Here is a 22,269-nt window from a genome sequence, read left to right on the forward strand (position 1 = left end):
AAAATGAGTAGGAAAAACATAGAAAAAATTAAGGTAATGAGAATGAGTAAGAAAAACCAACACTTACTGTTTGGATAAACATTATAGTGTCCTTCTTGACACAGTCACGTCGTTTAAATATCAGGGCGAAACGTTGTAAAGCAATATGAAATGGAATTAGCATGTGAGGATTGGCGCAGAAAAGGCGAATGGTCGACCCGGTTTATTGGGAGCATTTTGGGAAAGTGTGGATAATTTGTAAAGGAGACCGCATATAGAATGGTAGTGCGACCACTTGAGTACTGCTCGAGTGTTTGGAATGCGCACCAGGTCGGATTAAAGGAAGATATCGAAGCAATTCAGAGTCGGGCTGCTAGATTTTATACCGGTGGGATTGAACGGCATGCAAGTGTTACGGAGATATTTCGGGAACACAAATGGGAATCCATAGAGGCAAGGCTACATTCTTAAGGGGGAAAACTATTGGGAAAATTTAGAGAACCGGCGTTTGAAGCTGAGTCCAGATCAGTTCTACTGCTGCCAACGTACATTTCACGAAAGGACCACCAAGATAAGATACGAGAAATTAGTGCTTATATTGTGGCAAATAGACAGTCGACTTGTCCTCCCTCTGTTTGCGAGTGGAAAAAGAAATGACTAATAGTAGTACAGGATACCCTTCAGCACGCACCTTACCGTGGATTGGAAAGTTATGAGGTGGATGTTAGAGTATCGAGGCCATTCCGCCTTGGCGACTTCACCTGCTTCTTACCTGGGCTCTAAGCCATGCGCTGATATCGGGCTACTGGCAGCACTCGCCAGTTTCTGCGGTTGCGGGAAGCTTTAGGTAAATATCCGATTATACTATAATGACGAAAATATGCCTTTCACGCTTACACTCAAACTCAGGTTTTTCCAAGTTGCGATTTGAACACCGGGAATTTCTTCACTCTTAGCTAATTTTATCTGTTTTAGAAACTTTTCTGCTAATTTTACACTTACTAAAATGCTTCATGCCTTCTACCTGTTGTGATATCCACCTGAAATGTTCTGCGTTAAATTAGACATCGCTGTTTTTTTAGGTGTAATGGTTTAATAGTTTCGGTGAAGTTTTCGTTATTTGGACATTTGCACAGAGATCTCGTTGTTCCTGTCTATTGGGATTTCTTCCCAGGTGCCAGATTTCGATCTGAGCTAAGGAGAGCATCTCGCATTTTTTTTATTATTTTCGTTCTGTCTACTTAGGATCATAGCGTCCCAGTTCTGTTTTTGAAGCCCCCCTCCACCTCCCAACAATCCCTTTCTTCCTGGAGACGAATTTTTTCAAATACAGATTATCTACACGAATTTCTGCATCAAGATATCGATGGTTTCAGCCTGTCACATGTGTCCGTCCTCCTCCTCCCTCCCCCTCCCCTTAAAAGGTCTCTGACATAATCATTGGGACCCACAAAGATTTACGCCTCACTGTTCCGAGTTCGGGTACCCAGCGATGTAATTTCACTGTGACGGCACTTATTCTAACTTCCTATCATTTCAACTGCTTGGATAGATACACCATACAGTGGGCCTACGCGCATCACTCCGTCACCCACAGCGTGCGGACATGGGGTATGTGCGAGGGTTCAAAATGGTTCAAATGGCTCTAAGCACTATGGGACATAACATCTGAGGTCATTAGTCCCCTAGAACGTAGAACTACTTAAACCCAACTAACCTAAGGACATCACACACATCCATGTCCGAGGCAGGATTCGAACCGGCGACCGTAGCAGCAACGCAGTTCCAGACTGAAGCGCCTAGAACCGCTCGGCCACAACGGCCGGCAAGTGCTAGGGATCACTGTGTAACTGCGGCTGCCAGCGATGGAACCGCCTACAGCAACCTTTCAACTACGTTGCATGCTTGATGTCCGCACCTCCGCACTGGAGACTTGCACCCTGCAATTAAAAGGATTGTCAGTTCCTAATAAACTTTTCCAGCCACCATTTGACGCGTAGAAATTACTCGATCTGAACCTACAGTTTGAGAGTTGTATAATGAAATAAGTCTATGATAGCAGCCCACTGCTAGTCTCGCTCGTCGCTAATAGTTTCTCTCTTGTGATGGCAATAGATAGAAAACTAATTCAAACTTCCCACTTTGTGGTGTGTTTCTCATGAAATAAAATGCAGATGCAGGTACATTATATTATTGTGTTGTGCATTCCCAGTAAAGCACTGTTTGTCTATGTTTGTACATATTCGCAATAATAGGATAAATATACAGCACTTTACCACCATACGAAATTATGGAGTTGTTACTCAAACTAGACCTGTACACCTGCTGGCTTCACATTCAAAAGCAGTTACTGTGATTAATGTTCGTTCTTGGGCGAACACAGTTGGAAGCCTTAGCCTTTTCTTTGTTGTACAGAATGGATCTGTTTGCTGCAGGGAATATACTATCTGAAATTCTGTGTGTTAGAGGTTTCTTCTTCGTGCGTAGACATACAGGGTGTTTCAAAAATGACCGGTATATTTGAAACGGCAATAAAAACTAAACGAGCAGCGATAGAAATACACCGTTTGTTGCAATATGCTTGGGACAACAGTACATTTTCAGGCGGACAAACTTTCGAAATTACAGTAGTTACAATTTTCAACAACAGATGGCGCTGCAAGTGATGTGAAAGATATAGAAGACAACGCAGTCTGTGGGTGCGCCATTCTGTACGTCGTCTTTCTGCTGTAAGCGTGTGCTGTTCACAACGTGCAAGTGTGCTGTAGACAACATGGTTTATTGCTTAGAACAGAGGATTTTTCTGGTGTTGGAATTCCACCGCCTAGAACACAGTGTTGTTGCAACAAGACGAAGTTTTCAACGGAGGTTTAATGTAACCAAAGGACCGAAAAGCGATACAATAAAGGATCTGTTTGAAAAATTTCAACGGACTGGGAACGTGACGGATGAACGTGCTGGAAAGGTAGGGCGACCGCGTACGGCAACCACAGAGGGCAACGCGCAGCTAGTGCAGCAGGTGATCCAACAGCGGCCTCGGGTTTCCGTTCGCCGTGTTGCAGCTGCGGTCCAAATGACGCCAACTTCCACGTATCGTCTCATGCGCCAGAGTTTACACCTCTATCCATACAAAATTCAAACGCGGCAACCCCTCAGCGCCGCTACCATTGCTGCACGAGAGACATTCGCTAACGATATAGTGCACAGGATTGATGACGGCGATATGCATGTGGGCAGCATTTGGTTTACTGACGAAGCTTATTTTTACCTGGACGGCTTCGTCAATAAACAGAACTGGCGCATATGGGGAACCGAAAAGCCCCATGTTGCAGTCCCATCGTCCCTGCATCCTCAAAAAGTACTGGTCTGGGCCGCCATGTCTTCCAAAGGAATCATTGGCCCATTTTTCAGATCCGAAACGATTACTGCATCACGCTATCTGGACCTTCTTCGTGAATTTGTGGCGGTACAAACTGCCTTAGATGACACTGCGAACAGCTCGTGGTTTATGCAAGATGGTGCCCGGCCACATCGCACGGCCGACGTCTTTAATTTCCTGAATGAATATTTCGATGATCGTGTGATTGCTTTGGGCTATCCGAAACATACAGGAGGCGGCGTGGATTGGCCTCCCTATTCGCCAGACATGAACCCCTGTGACTTCTTTCTGTGGGGACACTTGAAAGACCAGGTGTACCGCCAGAATCCAGAAACAATTGAACAGCTGAAGCAGTACATCTCATCTGCATGTGAAACCATTCCGCCAGACACGTTGCCAAAGGTTTCGGGTAATTTCATTCAGAGACTACGCCATATTATTGCTACGCATGGTGGATATGTGGAAAATATCGTACTATAGAGTTTCCCAGACCGCAGCGCCATCTGTTGTTGAAAATTGTAACTACTGTAATTTCGAAAGTTTGTCTGCCTGAAAATGTACTGTTGTCCCAAGCATATTGCAACAAACGGTGTATTTCTATCGCTGCTAGTTTAGTTTTTATTGCCGTTTCAAATATACCGGTCATTTTTGAAACACCCTGTACTTTGAGTAACACTTCAATACAGAATTAACTTTAACTATGAAAACTTAGCCGTGAAGATCTTGCGATCGTCTTGGTGCTTTAAGTTTGATGAACACGACCAAGTAATAGCCACGAGAGCTCATTGCGTCAGACACACACGGCAACATAAAGAGATAATCACGCAGCAGTACTGAACTGGTTGGCAACGAGTATGGACATAGACAGAAGAAAGCAGGTAGTGTGGGTGCTAAAAAATAAAGTAGTGAATACACTGAACCGTCTAAAATAACAGAATATATTTTCAGCAGTTAGTATTGACTGAAGTTTGGTACATTCAGACGAGAGGTTCTCACACTAGAGAGCAAAGAATTTGCTAAGTGTATCTATTTGAAATTTTGAATGGCCACATTTTAGCAATAGTACCACCACTAGAACAAAAACACAAAATAGTTCAGTAACGAATACTTGTGTCTATCATTTCATTCCTGATCAACTTTCTCAGCCACTTAAAACCATGCAGATGCCTCCTTAATCCTATCGTGGTACTTCTTGCGAGATGTGTCCCGTGTTTCGGAGTATTTCTTCACCTCTTTAGTAAACAATTCTACGTCCAAGTCTATTGCATCCACAACAGGCTGAACGCAGCTGGTACGAGGATTACGAGCATATTTGTACTGCCTAGTTCTCCCACAACAACTGCTGCTTCGTGGTCATCAGCTGGATCGTTGCGAAGCAGCAATGGTTGGCAACAACAATTATCCCGCCGCTCTTGATTGTCGTAGCGTGTGCGGCTCTTTTATTTCACAGCGTTGCTAAAACGTGCAGAGAAGTGTCGTTGTGAGTTCGTGTGCATGGAGCTTCAGGTCAGAGTTGCCTCGTTACTGAGACGTGTCAAATCGAAGTGGGCCTCATCACCCTGGTCTCTCCCTCGGCTAAGCGTCACGTGCTGAGGGGACAGGTGCAGTATGGTGGCGCTGCGTGCTGCCTAGAGCCGCGCTCACCAGACAGCGTCGCTTAAAAAAATGGTTCAAATGGCTCTGAGCACTATGGGACTTAACATCTGTGGTCATCAGTCCCCTAGAACTTAGAACTACTTAAACCTAACTAACCTAATGACATCACACACATCCATGCCCGAAGCAGGATTCGAACCTGCGACCGTAGCAGTCGCGCGGTTCCGGACTGCGCGCCTGGAATCGCCAGACCACCGCGGCCGGCAGCGTCACTTAAATGCTCAATATTGCACTGTGTCCGTCACAAAAAGGGCGGATTTGACGCCGCGGCCACCGCCAAGCTGTCTCAAAATACGGGTCCACCAACACGGCCAGCGGTTGTGTTCACCTGCAGGCATATGTAACTGATGTGTGCACACTTACGGGCCGCACTGTTAGAGGCGCCATGTCACTGACTGCGCGGCCCCTCCCGCCGGAGGTTCGAGTACTCCCTCGAGCATGGGTGTGTGTGTTGTTCTTAGCATATGTTAGTTTAAGTAGTGTGTAAGTCTAGGGACCGATGACCTAAGCAGGTTGGACCCTTAGAAATTCACACACATTTGAACACACTGACGGCTGAGGCAACAGTGGCGCGAAGTAGATTTCCCGTATCGGTAAACGCGTAGTCATGCAGTGCAAATTATGCAAACAGAAACAAACAGATTTGGAAGTATAATTTTTCCTACTTCGTCGTCCTTTACTTAGAGTTAATCCAGTCTCGCACGAGGTCTGTACTCAAGATCTGGCAAATTTATTATATGTAAACTGAAGGTGGAGTTGGAGAAAGGAAGAAAAAGAGACCATTGATGTCAGCTGCATCTGGACTTGAGGCGGCATCAGTGGCGATGTGTGAAAATGTGTGCCAGACCGGCAATCGAACCTGTGATCTCCTACTTACCAGGCAGTTGCGTTTACCACTGCGCCACCTGGGCACAGTGTCTATCGCAACTGCGCGAACTATCTCGGCACGGGCCTCGGCCGACCACACTCCCACCGAGAGCCACCTGTCCGCAGTCTCAGCCAAAATGACGGTGGGAAACCACCTAAAAGCCACTCAGGCTGCCGAGTGCACCAGCCATGGTCGGTAATGTGCGCAGATTCAGTCATGATCTGCCTCACTATCCTGTCTGGCAAGATAGCGCTATGTGACATCATACTAGCAAGTCAATAACATTTTGAAGAAAGCAGAAGCATGGACGCCAGAACAATGTAGCTGGTGAACTGGATCGTTTCTGCAAATATTTCACTTTTAATTTTCACATATGCAATGCTATACCGGGGATGTTGCAGTGTTCCACAACGCAATCGACGAATCGCATCCTCCATATGATTGGCAGTGTAGGTCCGGGAGTTTCCGTGCCGCAGGATGCTTTCTCTTCCCGCCGAATTCCTCGAGCGCTGAACCACAATCAGTGCGCAGCGCTATGAAGCCACTTCGCAGGTACTGCGACGTGATATAAACTCCAAACGCCTAGGAATACTGTCGGAAGGAATCATCCAGTCGCACGTTAACATCCGCCACCAGATTGCTTCAGCGATTTGCTTGGGAAACACTGCAACATCCTCCATACAGCCCGGGTCTTTCAGCATGTGATTTTCACATCTTTGACGACTTGCAGAAACACATGGATGGACATCGGTTTCAATCGGACGAAGAAGTGCAAGAACGGGTTCGATTGTGGTTCTCTCAGCGGCTGACCGCGTTCCACGAAACAGGAATTGATCTTCTCGTCTTCCAGTGGATTAATTAGCTTAACTCGCGTGGTGATTACTTTTGAATGGAAACATTCCATGGTCCCGTTGCGGAAGGTGTTCGATTTTCATTTAACTTCCCCTCCTACTTTGGTTATGAAATATTCCAAATTGCCTGGCATACTTCCGTAACAGTTTCTGAGACTGTTGAATGTCTGAATGCAAAAGCTTATATTGTTCATCGGCACTGTTTTGTACGTATCAGCATACAACAGAAACAAGCATTGGTGTCCAAAAATGAATTAAGCACTGTTTTTAAATCATGTTTGTAATTATTGTAAAAGACAGTTATCATTAAACTTTCGCTGTTTGAGAGAACCCCCAAGGAAAACAAAGGATCGTAGGACAATGAAACTTTGTGGAAACATTTGTAAGAATGTGAGGAAGAGAAATAACGAATAAACCATTTATGAAACACATTTTAATTTCCACATGAGGAGTAAAATTTAACTTTGTAAATTGCGTATCATATTTGCGTTCCAGGTTACAAACGTTGGTCATTATGGCGACCATTTGCTTCTTTGACAGCCTGAAAACACACTACAGATACCATTTCGCAATTGTTCGCAGCACTTTTCGAATGGAGGACGGTGGAATGTTCAGCTGTCGAACCACAGCTCGTGCCCTGCTTGAAGATAGCATACCTACATTAAACTCTTCAACAATTATGGGTGCAATTGACAGTCGACCTCTCCAAGGAGCAGTTCCCGCATTGCCAGTTAACTGGAACTTCCGAATTATGTTCTTCAACCACTGTTTTATTCATTTTTTTAAAAAAATATCAGTTCCTCTCGCATGAAACCACCAATACTATTTCAAGACAGAGCCTTCTAGTGGTATACTGAGGTACTTCTACGAATGTAGAGCATTGTAGCAGTCAGGTACAGTGTTCAAAGCAACAATCCGTGCGGAGATTGTGCTGCGCGATTGCAGGGGACAGGAATTGTCGATGACAGGCGTCGATCAAGCCGCCCAAGGGCTACTACTGCAGTGGATGACCGCTATCTACGGATTATGGCTCGGAGTAATCCTGACAGCAACGCCACCATGTTGAATAATGCTTGAATAATGCTTTTGTACAGCCACAGAACTCCATGTTACAACTCAAACTGTGCGCAATAGGCTGCATGACGCGCAACTTCACTTTCGACATACATGGCGAAGTCCACCTTTGCAACCACGACACCATGCAGCGTGGTACAGATGGGCCCAACAACATGCCGAATAGACCGCTCAGGATTGTCATGAAGTTCTCTTCACCGATGAGTGTCGCATGACGGCCGCGGTGGCCGAACGGTTCTAGGCGCTTCAGTCCAGAACCGCGCGACTGCTACGGTCGCAGGTTCGAATCCTGCCTCGGGCATGGATGTGTGTGATGACCCTAGGTTAGTTTTGTAACGAAAACTTGAGTTTCTACTACTGCTTTTATGAGTACAATGGAAATGAAACCACTGTGGCAGTATATAGTTTCGATACAAAATTTATTTAACTTTAGTTTCTTTTTCGCTTTTTATTCGGGTCTGTAATTGGTTTTAGGTTTTACGAGTTCATGGGAGTTTAGAGATGTGAGAGTTTGTGAATAAAAAATACGAAGTTGCTTTCAAATACATTGCATGAAACGATGGTTGGTTGAAAATTGTATGTCCCAGTGCGTTCACAGTGCAACCACCTCCTTAAAACAATTGTTTTGTTGCTAATTTCATCTTGTATTCTTTGCTTACTACGTTAATAATGGTTAATAACGTTAAAAATTTTAAAAATATTTTTTTTCGTATTGTTGGATCTCAAAGTGTTAATGCGTCGGTACTCTTGAAGAGTAGCAACACTATAGCTGTTGTTTTGATAAAACAAACACCTTCGTGAGTAAAGAGCTACTCAACTGGTCCAGACCAGTGTTGACTATCTGCAACTTTAATGCGGTCTGGTTTTTGTGATTCACCCCTACCTCGCTGTACCAGTTCCGTCGCCTTGTGAGAAGTCATGACACGCTACTAAAATCGCAAATCCTGCAGCGCACAGTGTGACCATGATTTGTATAAAATTTGGTACAAGTACCCATATGGCAAATAGTATTACGTCTACACTGGCTCAAGTAGCGAAAGTTTAAGAAATCGTAACCACTCCGTAGTACCAGTGGGACTGTAAATGCTGCATTTTGACACTTCTATATCTACACTCCACGACTCACCTTGCGGAGTATGGTGGGGGGTAATTTGTGCACCACTCCATTTCCTCCATTTCCTACTCATATCGCGAATTGTGCGCGGAAAGAACGATTGTTAGTAAGAACTCGAATAAATCTCATTTTACCTTCACGTTCCTTTCGCAACATATACAGGGTGTTCGAAAACTCCAGTTGCAAACTCCAAGGGGAGTGAATAGGAACCCTTGTCCGAAACCGTACCGATTCCGTTCTACAACGGTTTCAATTCAGATGCTTAACTCATCAACATCTGCTTGAGAAATTGAATTAGGTGTGACGCAGTACATTTACTATGTAACAATGCGAAAGCAAATAGAATGAAACATATTTTTATCACTTAAGCACAATTGTTTGTATTAATAGTTAAACATTTCATGTTTACAGTATTCCAAAACAAAAAAGAATCTAGTGTACTGTAGCTGCAGAACGGTACTGAGGCATTGCAACAGCACTCGATGTGGCGACCACTAATGTTGTTACAGACACTGTACGTAAGAAGTGGATTCTGGTACACACTCTCTATCCCACCTGGTGTCTCTTCCATTTGTAGTACTGCAGCCAGAACACGTGCCAGTAAACCTTCCACTGCCTCTGCGGGACTCCCGTAAATTAAACTGTTACGACCCCACAAGAAATAGTCCCTAGGAGTCTAGCTTACTGCGTACTAGGACAAGTAACAAGCAACTATGAGACTTTTTTCTTTCCCTCAGCAGACGTGGATGCGTTACACATCTGAACTGAAACCGCCGTAAAACGGTAACGATACGTTTCTTGAGATGGGCTCGTATTCAAAATACCATGTATTGTGTTGTATTGTATTTTAACCAGGGGCCTATAAACGAAAGAGAGGCTCCGTCCCCACCGCAGCCGCAGTGGTCCACAACCCCACGACGACTACCGCAGTCCACTTCACCCTTCCGCCGCCCCACACCGAACGACTCTTTCAGGATTATTCTGCGGTTCGACCACCGGTGGACCCCCCAGGGAACGTCTCACACCAGACAAGTGTAACTGTAATGTTTGCAAGGTAGAGTAAAGGTGATGTACACGTACGTGGAGAACTTATTTGCGCAGGAATCGCCTACATAGTGTAGCTGAGGCGGAATAAGGGGAACCAGCCCGCATTCGCCGAGGCAGATTGAAAACCGCCTAAAAACCATCCACAGATTGGCCGCCTCACCGGATCTTGACACAAGCCCGCCGGGTGGATTCGTGCCGGGGACCACCAGGCGCTCCTTCCCACTCCGGAAAGCCGTGCATTAGACCGCACAGCTAACCGGGCGGGCCAAATACCATGTACTCACTCCCATCTACAAGTGATAGAAATTTATAACTGGAGTTTCCGAACACCCTGCACATAGGATGAAGCTAAATGTTGCTTGTTTATTTTAGGTAAGTACATTCGCGAAATTTCAAAATTAAACCTCACAGAGGCGCATGATGCCTATTTTATAGCTCTGTCACCCGACTTGGAGGAACATCTGTGGAACACTTTCACGCGTACTAAAGGAAACTGTGACGAAACGCACTGCTCTCCCTTGGATATTCTCTACTTCCTGTATCAGTAGTCTATGGTAAAGGTCTCAGAGTGATGCACATTATTCAAGTATCAGTCATATGAGGGTTTTGTTGGCTGCCTCGTTCGTGATAGATTACGCTTCCTGAGGATTCATCCCATGAAGCTGTCATCTTTCTTTCGGCGATTTCTTTTATGTTTCCGTCCCACTTCAAATCACTCCGTACACGTACTCCCAGGTATTTAATGGATTTCACTTCTTCAAGTGCTTGTTCGGCAGTTGTATTATCATACAATATGCACTGCTGTGACAAGTCATAGTATAGCGATATGCAAATAATACAGACGGCGGTAGTATCGCGTACACAAGGTAGAAAAGGGCAGTTCAATGGCGGAGCTGTGATTTGCACTCAGCTCATTACTGTGAAAGGATTTCCGAAGTTATTATGGCCGCAAGACGGGAATTAACAGATATTAGCGCGGAATGGTAGTTGGAGCTAGACGCATGGGACATTCCATTTCTGAAATCATTAGGATATTCAGTATTCCGAGATCCACAGTGTGAAAAGTGTGGCGAGAATACCAGATTTCAGGCATTACATCACACTACGAATAAAACAGTGGCTGACAGCTTTCACTTAACGACCGAGAGCAGCGGCGTTTGCGCAGAGTTGTCTGTGCTAACAGACAGGGAACGCTGTTTGAAATAACCGCAGAAATCAATGTAGAACGTACAACTAACTTATCCGAGGGGTCAGTGCGGAAATATCTGGCGTTAATGGGCTATGGCAGCAGACGACCTAGAGAATGCCTTTGCTTACAGTAAGACATCGCCTGCATTGTCTTTCCTGAGCTCGTGATCATATCAATTGGACTCTAGACGACTGGAAAACCATGGCCTAGTCAGACGAGTCCCGATTGCAGTTGGTTAGAGCGGATGGTAGGGTTCGAATGTGGCGTAGACCCCATGAAGCCACGGACGGAAGCTGTCAATAAGGTACTTTGCTAGCTGTTGGTGACTCCATAATCATGTGAGCTGTGTTTATATGGTATGAACTGGGTCTTCTGGTTCAGATGAACCGATCATTGACTGGGAATGGTTATGTTCAGCGACCTGGAGACCGTTTGCAGCCATTTATGTCACAAATAAAGATGCACGCCTCTGGGGCACAACTGTTCGCAATTGATTTGAATAATATTTTGGACAGTTTGAGCAAATGATTTGATCAACCAGATCTCCCGACATGAATCCCATCGAACAATTATGAGACGTAAAGAGAGGTCAGATTGTGCACTAACTCCTGCACCGGCAACATTATCGCAATTAGGGACAGCGATAGAGACAGCATGGCATAAAGTTTCAGGAAGGGACTTCCAACGATTTGCTGAGTCCATGCCACGTCCAGTTGTTGTACTACGCCGGTCAAAGCTGCGGCACCATGTTAGGTAGTATCCCATGAGTTGTATCATGTCACTTTAGGGCCATTTGACCCAGTCATGCGCAAAATGTTACCTATAGACGCGTACGTGACATATATAGAAGGGCTAGATAAAGAGAAAAAACTAGAATGTAGTATCATGAAAAGAGAGCGGATCTTGTTTATGAGAACTTTGTATGTCGAATCTCAAATCTACGCTCAATGTGACTTGCCCTCCACCCAACACAATAATGTCATCGCGTAAGCACGTAGGTATCGAATGGAGAGACGCAGCCACTACTCTATTAATGGAATAAGAACGATATATACCCAAATGGTTTGGTTACAGGTAAAAAAAAAAAAAAAAAAAGGAGACATAACTTTGTTACACAGTTAGCTTTCTTGGAATTTGTACAGAAGCAAATTTAAACACATTTTTTCAGTCATAAACAGAGCAATGCACGAGCTGTCTTTTGCTACGAGTGCTGCCACCGCTGCGTCACTGGCGGGCGCGCCGCTAGCAGGCTGTGATGGTGGGCGGCGGGCCCGCCTGAATAGCAAACGCGGCCGTGGTCCTCGCGACGCGCTAATCGCTGCGTTTATCGGCTTCTCAGCACGCGCGCCGCCGTCGCCTGGCGTTTCGCGTTGCAGCTGTATCTGGGCCGGGCCGCCCCCGCACAATCGATGAGCCGTATCCCGCTGCAGCCGAAAACATCCGCTGGACTGGACGTCACACGCCGCAAAAGTGCCGGCTTCCCGCTCTTAATTGCCCTTCCGATCCTATGATACGTTTCCGTTAAGTTCTCGAAACCTCATCACGTGAAAGCTTTCTTCTCACATCCCAAGTGGCCCACTACAGTCGCTGAGAGATCCCCTCAAGATGTGAGTACTGCTCCCGAAAAGACGGATGTGGTTCGTAAACTGTCAGAAATGATTAGTTAAATCGCACGTCACGCGCGTCAGCGTCATTTGCAACCGCAGTGTTCTCCAAGGCCAGTTGTATGCCAGATCTGGTGGCGTGCAAATTGGTTCAAATTGTTCAAATGGCTCTGAGCACTATGGGACTTAACTGCTGTGGTCATCAGTCCCCTAGAACTTAGAGCTACTTAAGCCTAACTAACCTAAGGACATCACACACATCCATGCCCGAGGCAGGAGTCGAACCTGCGACCGTAGCGGTCACGCGGTTCCAGACTGTAGCGCCTAGAACGGCACGGCCTCTCCGGCCGGCGGAGCGTGCAAATTGCACAGAGTTTGTAATGACAGGCCATGTCAACTTAATTTGACCAATACTAACCTGTCATAGCAGAAATAATTATCTATCGTGTGACCCGTGCAGTACTTTCCCACTTATACAGTTTAAATAACAACAGTATTTGGAGTAAGTGTAGTCATTGGGATAAGGATAGTTGCGGTAATAAAGAGAAAACATCTTTAAAAACAAACCGAACGACGTGAAATAATAATCACGAATTTATGATAAATTCGTTTATATACATTTCCATGTATTACAAAAACGCGTTTTGCATTAGAAATGTTTATCCCGACTAGTAAGAACGTCAGAAATCATAGACTGTCAGTAGGACCACATAACCTACAACTTTAACTCGACTCAGATTTTCAGTAACCGCAAGCACGTTAAGCTGTAGTAGCAATAGATAAACCACAAGTCAAGGCGATTATGGCAAATGTGATTGTCGTATCTGAAAGTATATTAGATTAAAAAAGTCAGCTTATACGACGGGCAGAGATTATGGACTACCGCACTGGTTACTGTTATTATGTATGACAATGATGTATAAAAATGGTTCAAATGGCTCTGAGCACTATGGGACTCAACTGCTGAGGTCATTAGTCCCCTAGAACTTAGAACTAGTTAAACCTAACTAACCTAAGGACATCACAAACATCCATGCCCGAGGCAGGATTCGAACCTGCGACCGTAGCGGTCTTGCGGTTCCAGACTGCAGCGCCTTTAACCGCACGGCCACTTCGGCCGGCGACAATGATGTATACAAATTATCCATTTAATATAAGTACTTTAGAACACATGAAATGGTATTTGTAATAAGGTAATGTGAAAAGGGGTCTCTTGTCCGTGATTAATAAGTCGGCTTCGTAAAAGAAGTATTATGAAGGTGGGCTGGCCGGTGTGGCCGAGCGGTTCTAGGCGCTACAGTCTGGAACCGCGCGACCGCTACGGTCGCAGGTTCGAATCCTGGCATACATTAAATCGTTCACCTTATATTATAGAGCACGTCTGCTGTCAGGGAAGGTATCCTGCCGCAGATATGTACTTCATATCGCCCATGAGGTTAGGTTAGATAGGTTTAAACAGTTCTAAGTTCTAGGGGACTGATGACAACTGCAGTTAAGTCCCATAGTGCTCAGAGCCATTTTATTATGAAAGTGGACATCCATGATGCCCTTTTGCCTGTGATAATTAAGTCTCTTTTACGTTAAAATTATCCACAAATAGTAAGTTTTTAGCACAAAATCGGTATTAGTATGTGATGAGGAGCAGTGATGTTGACTTGAGAAATAATGTATATGATGATGAATTACGAAACACTATTCACACTGTTCGTTATAACAGCATTAGTTTATGATACCTGTAAAATATGACGCATTTAGAGTGTGTTTCGTATACTTGGTAAGTGAAAATCTCTCGATAGGCGTCACTTTTTAATGTTATCATAAACTAAGGCTGTTGTTAGTATTAGTAACTGGCAGACAATTCATGTTTATGACAAGTGGCTCGCTGAAACAGCTGCATTAGCATTACTAGCAATCGTCAAAGATGTGTAGAGGTAATTCCGAAGATGATTATTAAGACAACAGTAGATTCAGCGAAGGATAGTAGTAGTAAGAAAGTTAGAAACTACTGCTGCTAGACATTGAGAAATGGGTGTTAACAACAGAAGTAATCTATGTCTTACATAATAAGTGGTTACTCATAATTCATTGATTGGTGTCTGTCGACGTTTGTATTTTCATCCATCCATGTTACAACAAACTCCATCAGAAGCGACACTTGTATCCTGAAAAACCAAAAACAACCAACTACGGCGCTTTGGCTTCAGGACCATGGAATACAGTTTGTCGACTGTAGGATCGTGCACATATGCTGTTGAATAATAGTGGTAAACATTCTCTTACAGGTTCGATGATACGCTATGATTGATGATGTTACTCAAGCTTCGAAATGCTCTGAAACGTGTATACTTCACCTTTGAGGCCACAAAATTGTCACGTTACGCGTCCGTATTCTCGTTCACGGCGCATGAGAATACGGCTGAAAAATACGTCGTTCAGACGAAATGCAGCACTTGTTAATGTACAAAGTCGTTCTCTGGTGAAGTAATGTTTCACTGACTTACAGTAATTTGCTTTAACGTTTGGCAGGCTGATTCCATCCCGCAGGCTACAACTATATACCCACAATGGGATTTGTGTGTTGAATTCTAGGTATGAATATGAATTTATTTATTAAAAAATGAGCCAGGCTTTCCAACCAATATAATTCTTCATATAGAATTTCGTGATCAGGTACTACGAAAACTGCTATTCAAAACGAAATTGATTATCTTTTAATGTAGTTGCAGGTATTTTTTCAATTAAAAAGTCCATGGAGGATTTATAAATATTGAACGATATTCCATACATTATTTTTCAAAAAATGAGTTTGAATCGCGCAGACCGCTCACTTGTCAGACCGGGAAGCGCACCAGACTCGCATCGAATCCGTACACGTGGTCAACGTCCACCGGTCGTTTGCAATGTCCAGTATGTGTTTGCTTTTTGGATGGTTTCCCTCACAGGTGCATACAAATGCTGGGCTGTTTTCCTATTTTCGCGCAGCAGTTGTCCGCCCCCGTTAGCTGAGTGGTCAGTGAATGGGGGACTCCCGGCTCACATTACCGCACACTCATTTCCATTTTTGCACAGCAGTACAACACGAAAGACCTGAAAAATTCAAAACACATTGCTCAGAATTTAAATTATGAGATTCAGGTGGCATACATTAAATCCTTCCCCTTAGATTATAGAGCACGTCTGCTGTCAGGGAAGGTGTCCTGCCACAGATATGTACTTCATATCGCCCACGAGCGAAGAATCATGTAGTGTCCTCCCTGGAAAGCAAGGTAACACCAGGAAAAGGGAAACTGTTTGTTTTTATGTTATCGCAACGTTAAGTACTTCATTCAAGTTTCAGAATAAGTGAGTGAATGCTGGCACTGCTGTATGATCTTTCCTTTAACGCTAATGGCCTGGAAGCTTAGTTTCCTCATTGACTGCTTATGGTCGATTCTACTACTCGCACTATATAGGATACAAGTTGTATTTTATAATGAAATGAAAAATAATGTTTCGAGTTGTGTTTTTTGTGCGATGGACAGAACTTTCCACCATTTTTCGGGCGTGGATCTAGGACAAAGTTATTTCTTTTTCCGATATTTTGGGTGATGACTTGACCTTGAAGACGTGTGTAGGGACATCAGCCAAACTACAGAAGGAAGAATTAGTACTATCCCCCAAGAATGCACGAAAGATGATGGAATAATGTTGTTAAGAGTTGCATTCATATTGTAATGTCGTGTAAAAACACAGTCGTAATGTCTGATACCTGATCAAACATTTTTCGTTTTGACATGACCTCCCGAATGTGAGTCCAGTGTCGTACCACTGCGTGACCTCACATAGGTGCGTTAACTGCAATTTCACCATATTCAGTACGAATATCAAATTCTTTTCCGATATCTTGGTCAACGTTACGGAATATAACGCTGAGAATTTTTTGTGCCATCTCATTCTACCAGTCTTTGTTCACTGCCGATCAGTGATACGATAACTTCAGAAATTCAGGTATATAAGATAAGGTTGGAAATATTGTCTTATTCGTATATTCCCTTCACTTGGAAGCAGCGGTTCTCTTGTGTAACCGGGCTACAGAAGCCTTGTAAAGGAGGAGTGGTTGTATTGCTATAGTAAAGAACTAGGCTCCTACTCATTTTCTACATAAATGTTTTCATTTTTACTATCGGTTGTTTCTGTGCACTTTTAATAAAATACAAGTATCAAATGGTTCAAATGGCTCTGGGCACTATGGGACTTAACTTCTGAGGTCATCAGTGCCCTAGAACTTAGAACTACTTGAACCTAACTAAGCTAAGGACATTACACACATCCATGCCCGAGGCAGGATTCGAACCTGCGACCGTAGCGGTCGCGCGGTTCCAGACTGTAGCGCCTAGAACCACTCGGCCACTCTGGCCAACTATAAGTATCACTTCTCTTACAAGGTAATTAAATTTCCTTACTAAATCCATGAGGAACGTATTCACTAGTCAGAATCTTATGCCTTCCCATTCTGCGGGAAAGATAGTGTCGAAAAATTATTTACGGCAAGCTCACATTAGCAGTGATGTAAAACAGTTACGAGTCCATGTTATTAATCATAAATGCTATGACATTATTTTGGAAGGGGAGGTAAAAGCGAACTGACAACACAAATCGGTCTGATCACCCTTTTCTAGTATACGTACAGCTTTTGTCAATGTAGAGAATAGTCTCAAACTATTAACCCATGCGATATGGCAAATTGAAAGAATGTGAAGTAAAACGCTTTCACATCACTATCAGTGACCGGGGGTACTACTTGTAGTAAAGACAGTGCCACCCTGTTTCTGCATAAGATGTGTATGTAATACTGTCAAAAACGTTTTGTCTGCATTCATTTCTCATAATTCAAATGGTTCAAGTGGCTCTAGGCACTAGGGGACTTAACACCTGAGGTCACCAGTCCCCTAAACCTAACTAACCTAAGGGTATCACACACATCCATGCCCCAGGCAGGATTCGAACCTGCGACCGTAGCAGCAGCGCGGTTCCGGACTGAAGCGCCTAGAACCACTCGGCCACAGCCGCCGGCAGTTCTCAGAATTTGAAATATTTCACTTTAGTAGTTATTTGATAACCATGTCATATTACAATGTCACACATTTTTTCAAATATTTTTAGGAAACTGAAAATCGCACTGAAGCGTCGGGCTGTTCCCAGTAACACATGAAGCGGTATTATACAGTACGCTGTCCGCTAAGTGATTTATATTGTCCGAAAGAACGGATACCATTGGTGACCATGCAGCTCTCTTAGAATAAGATGATAATTAATTCAAGACCCCAGGCTGTGGAAAGGTGTTGATAAGAATCAACTGGTACAGTTGAAAATGTGTGCCCCGACCGGGACTCGATCCCGCGATCTCTTGCTTACGTGGCAGACGCTCTATCCATCTTTTCTTCCTTATTTTCCAATGTTGTTCGTTGCATTTGTTCGGTACGGATATCCCAGGACACCCGTTCAAGTTCAGTGTTAAGCCGTTGACCCAGTTTTTTTTATTACAGAGGCCAGCTAACCCTCTGATCCATCTGAGCCAGCGAGGGCACAGAGGATAGTGCGACTGCAGGGATTTATCACTTGCACGCTGCCCGTGCGACCCACATTCCCAGCTTAATGTCCACACACTACATTCGTAGTGCCCCTGCCCTTTACACTCATTACTCGCGGCAGACAATCTTACCGAGTCGCGTAAGAGTTCGGGCAATGCGTGTGCATCCAGCACAGACGAAGAAAGTCAATGGACGGTTAGGCTTAACCATATGAGGGTTCTATCTGTTCTTTCGGATATGTTGGTCTCACGGGGAGCGTGCAAGGGATAAATCTCTGCAGTCGCACTGTGCTCTTTGCCCTTGGTGGCTCAAATGGATAGAGCGGCAGACAATCTTACCGAGTCCCGTAAGAGTTCGGGCAATGCGTGTGCATCCAGCACAGACGAAGAAAGTCAATGGACGGTTAGGCTTAACCATATGAGGGTTCTATCTGTTCTTTCGGATATGTTGGTCTCACGGGGAGCGTGCAAGGGATAAATCTCTGCAGTCGCACTGTGCTCTTTGCACTTGGTGGCTCAAATGGATAGAGCGTCTGCCATGTAAGCAGGAGATCCCGGGTTCGAGTACCGGTCAGGGCACACATTTTCAACTGTCCCCGTTGATGTATATCAACACCTGTCGACAGCTTAGGGTCTTGATTTAATTATCGTTTCATTCATTTGAAGGCGTTCGTCAATAAACAAAACTGGCGCATTTAGAGACTGAGAATCATCATTTCGCGATCGATAAGTCTCTTCACCCTCAACGGGTGACTGTGTGGTACGCAATGTCCAGTCATGGAATAATCGGTGCGGTACTCCTTTATGACGCGGTGACCACCGAACATTATGTGAAGGTTTTGGAAGATGAGTTAATCGCCATTATCGAAATGAACCCTGATTCATGCAAGGAGCCACTCGACCCCATCGAAGCAGGAGAATCTTTGATGTCCTGGAGGACACTTTGGTGACCGCATTCTGGCGCAGGGGTACGCGGTGGCCGGCACGGGCTTCGAATGGCCGCCATATTCTCCGGATCTGAACTCATGCGACTCCTTTTTGTGGGGCTATATTAAAAACAATGTGTACAGCAATAACCCCAAAACCATTGCTGAGCTGAAAACAGCCATTCAGTAGGTCATTGAGTGCATCGATGTTCCGACACTTCAGCGGTTTATGCAGAATTTCGCTGCCCGTCTGCGCCAATGATGGCAGGCATATCGAACATGTCATAACCTAAATCCGAATGTCTGTAGTGACGTTTACATGATGAATAAAGTATGTACACTCCATGCTTTGTAACTAATTTATGTTTTTCTTCATATAGTTAAAAAATTGTCATCCTGTATGTACGCAGGAATGGTCCAAGAACAGAAACGTAAGGCACCTCAACGTCATCTCTACTGTCTTCCTGAAGCTTATCTAAACCATTATCTGTGATAATATGAGCAACGCCGGGGCCATAAACTGCAGCTCTCCCCTTCCTCCTCCTCCTCCTCCTCCTCCTCCTCCTCCTCCTCCTAGTCTTTCCCTGTTCTTCTTCTCTTCCTGTTATCATATTTCTGTCTAAACATTCAACAGTTCAGTGTCTGAGTGCTTACAGTAAAGAAGTGACAACCTCACTCAGGATTTTGTAGTCACAAAAGTTATTTACATCACTAGTATTTCGATTCAGTGACTACAATGCTTCGTTTCCAATTATTTGAGAGTCCTTCCTCAGGTCGCTACGTTCAAAGAGCACCGCGCACTTTAAGCTGACATGTGCTGGCTTCTACTACGTGGCACCGAGAGCTGCACGTCCGCTGCTTTATCGACTAGCAGAAATCAATTTTGCCTCGAAACAACCGATTATTGGATGAATACACGTGCAGCGGCTCAGGATATGCAGCATAGCTCGTTAGTAGAACGAAAATGACCTGTTTGCTATCCACATAGTTACCACACACACGTTTCTCCTGTCACAGAAATGGCAAGTTTGTCCTGCTATGCCTTTGTACTGGGCTTTAACGTTTCTGTATTTCAGAACGTAGGTCCCATGAATACAGTTAAAAAGCTTGACGTCCCGTCGCCATCGACGTCTTAACTGTCAGCAATAGGGCAATCATGAAGTCTCATCACTTAGAAAGGACGATATTAACACTCACCAGAACTGATTTGGAATTCTTATACCAACATCTCAGTACATTTTCTCATGCACGTTTTTGGTGATAACGTGATCATATTTGGAAGATAAATCAATACAGAGGAGCTATCTTCTGTTTGCAAACACATCCTTAGTCATTGTTCAAAAGAGTGTATTGTACTTTGGACGATTCATTTTCAAAAGAACCTGCAAAAGGGAAGGCAGTTAATTATAAAACATTGGGTTTTAAAATAAAGGTTAAAGGCAATTCTGGGTGGATAAAGTCGTATATCTCTGAATGTATTGTAAGTTTCGATAGATCTTCATTTATGGAGGAGAAATCTTGCGTACGTGATCCACTCTTCCGGAATGGTCGTTCTACATAATTTTCCCAAATCATTAAAGACTAGTGCCAGATGATTCCTACAAATAGGGCGTAAATAACACATTCCTTAATTCACCTTCTCTTTCTGATTCTCATTATTATTATTATTATTGTTTTAATTTTGTTTTCATTCCTTTGCTTCTGTGTCGAATATCATGCCTTCCCGACTGGATTTGACGACGCGTCGAGCACATCCTGAGACCTGGAAATCTGCGTGGGTCGAGACAGTGGTTCCCACGGCATATCAATTGCAGCTGATGCAAGTTCATGTTGTCATGTTGGCAGCAGGGGGACCAGTAGCGTAAACTGAACGAATCGAAATTGTGGGCCATAGTCTGAAATCAAGGAGTGAGGAGTGCTCCATTTGGCGAATACCTTTTGTCAGGGAATGGCTAGTTGCGGCTGAGGATGTGCAATTTGACCGAGGTACATAGGGATTTTTTGGAGGGTACGTCAACGACCACTAGCCACATGTCATCTTGTAAGGAGGCACTGTAGTCAATATGGATACACTCCCGTGGTTGCTGTGGCAATGGACAAGGCGCAAATTTCTCTAGCCGTGCCGTTTGGGTGGCAGCATAGGTAACACAGCCCGAACAGCGTGTTCTACTTGTATGTCCCGTTACAAGCCTGGCTAGTAAAGTCCTGTCTGGTAAGTTCCTTGGTGTGTATCATACCCGGTGGTCCACATTAAGTCACATCGGAATGATGATCCAAGAGTCACACTCAGCTGTTGAAAAGAGAACACCTCTGATGAATTGTAGCTTACGTTGTAGCGAGTGCAGGGTTCGAAGCTCGTCAGCTGCATTGATGTGTAGTCATTTGGGCCAGCCCTGAGGATTGGGTCCTCTCCTGTGAAGGATACAACTTTAGGAACATGACCCCTGTAATTGGTGAGGAGTTTTCTCTCTTGCACAGCTGTGAGAACCAAAGAAAAGAAGGAAGGGAAATTGGAATTTAATGTCTTGTCGACTGCGCGGTTATTAGAGACAGAGCACGAGAGCTGTGCCCTTTCCTGGAGCGATGTAGGGAGATCTTGGAAAACCTATATCTGGATGGCGAAATGGGGATTTGAACCATCTTTCTCCCAAATGCGAGTCCAATGTTCTAAACACTATGCCACTTCGCTACGTGAAGGCTGAAGAGGGCCCTCAAGAGGGCGAAAAGAGATCTGTGATCAGTTATCAGGCCCAATTTCCCTCCTTGCAGCATATTATATAATTGTTGGACGCAAAAAAATGAGTGCCATAATTTCTTTTTCTATTTGTATTTTCTTATTAGTTGAGTAGATTGGAATTTAATTTTCTTGAGGTGCGTGCAGTTAGATGTTCTGTTCCATTAGGGTTTGTGTGTGATGGAACTGCACCAATGCCATGTTAGGAGGCATTGGTGGCGACAGTCATTCGTTTATGGGGGTCAAAAGTGCATAGGCACATCGCAGTTCAAGAGATCA

This window comes from Schistocerca nitens, chromosome 3 (genome assembly GCF_023898315.1).
Source record: "Schistocerca nitens isolate TAMUIC-IGC-003100 chromosome 3, iqSchNite1.1, whole genome shotgun sequence".
NCBI lineage: Eukaryota > Metazoa > Arthropoda > Insecta > Orthoptera > Acrididae > Schistocerca > Schistocerca nitens.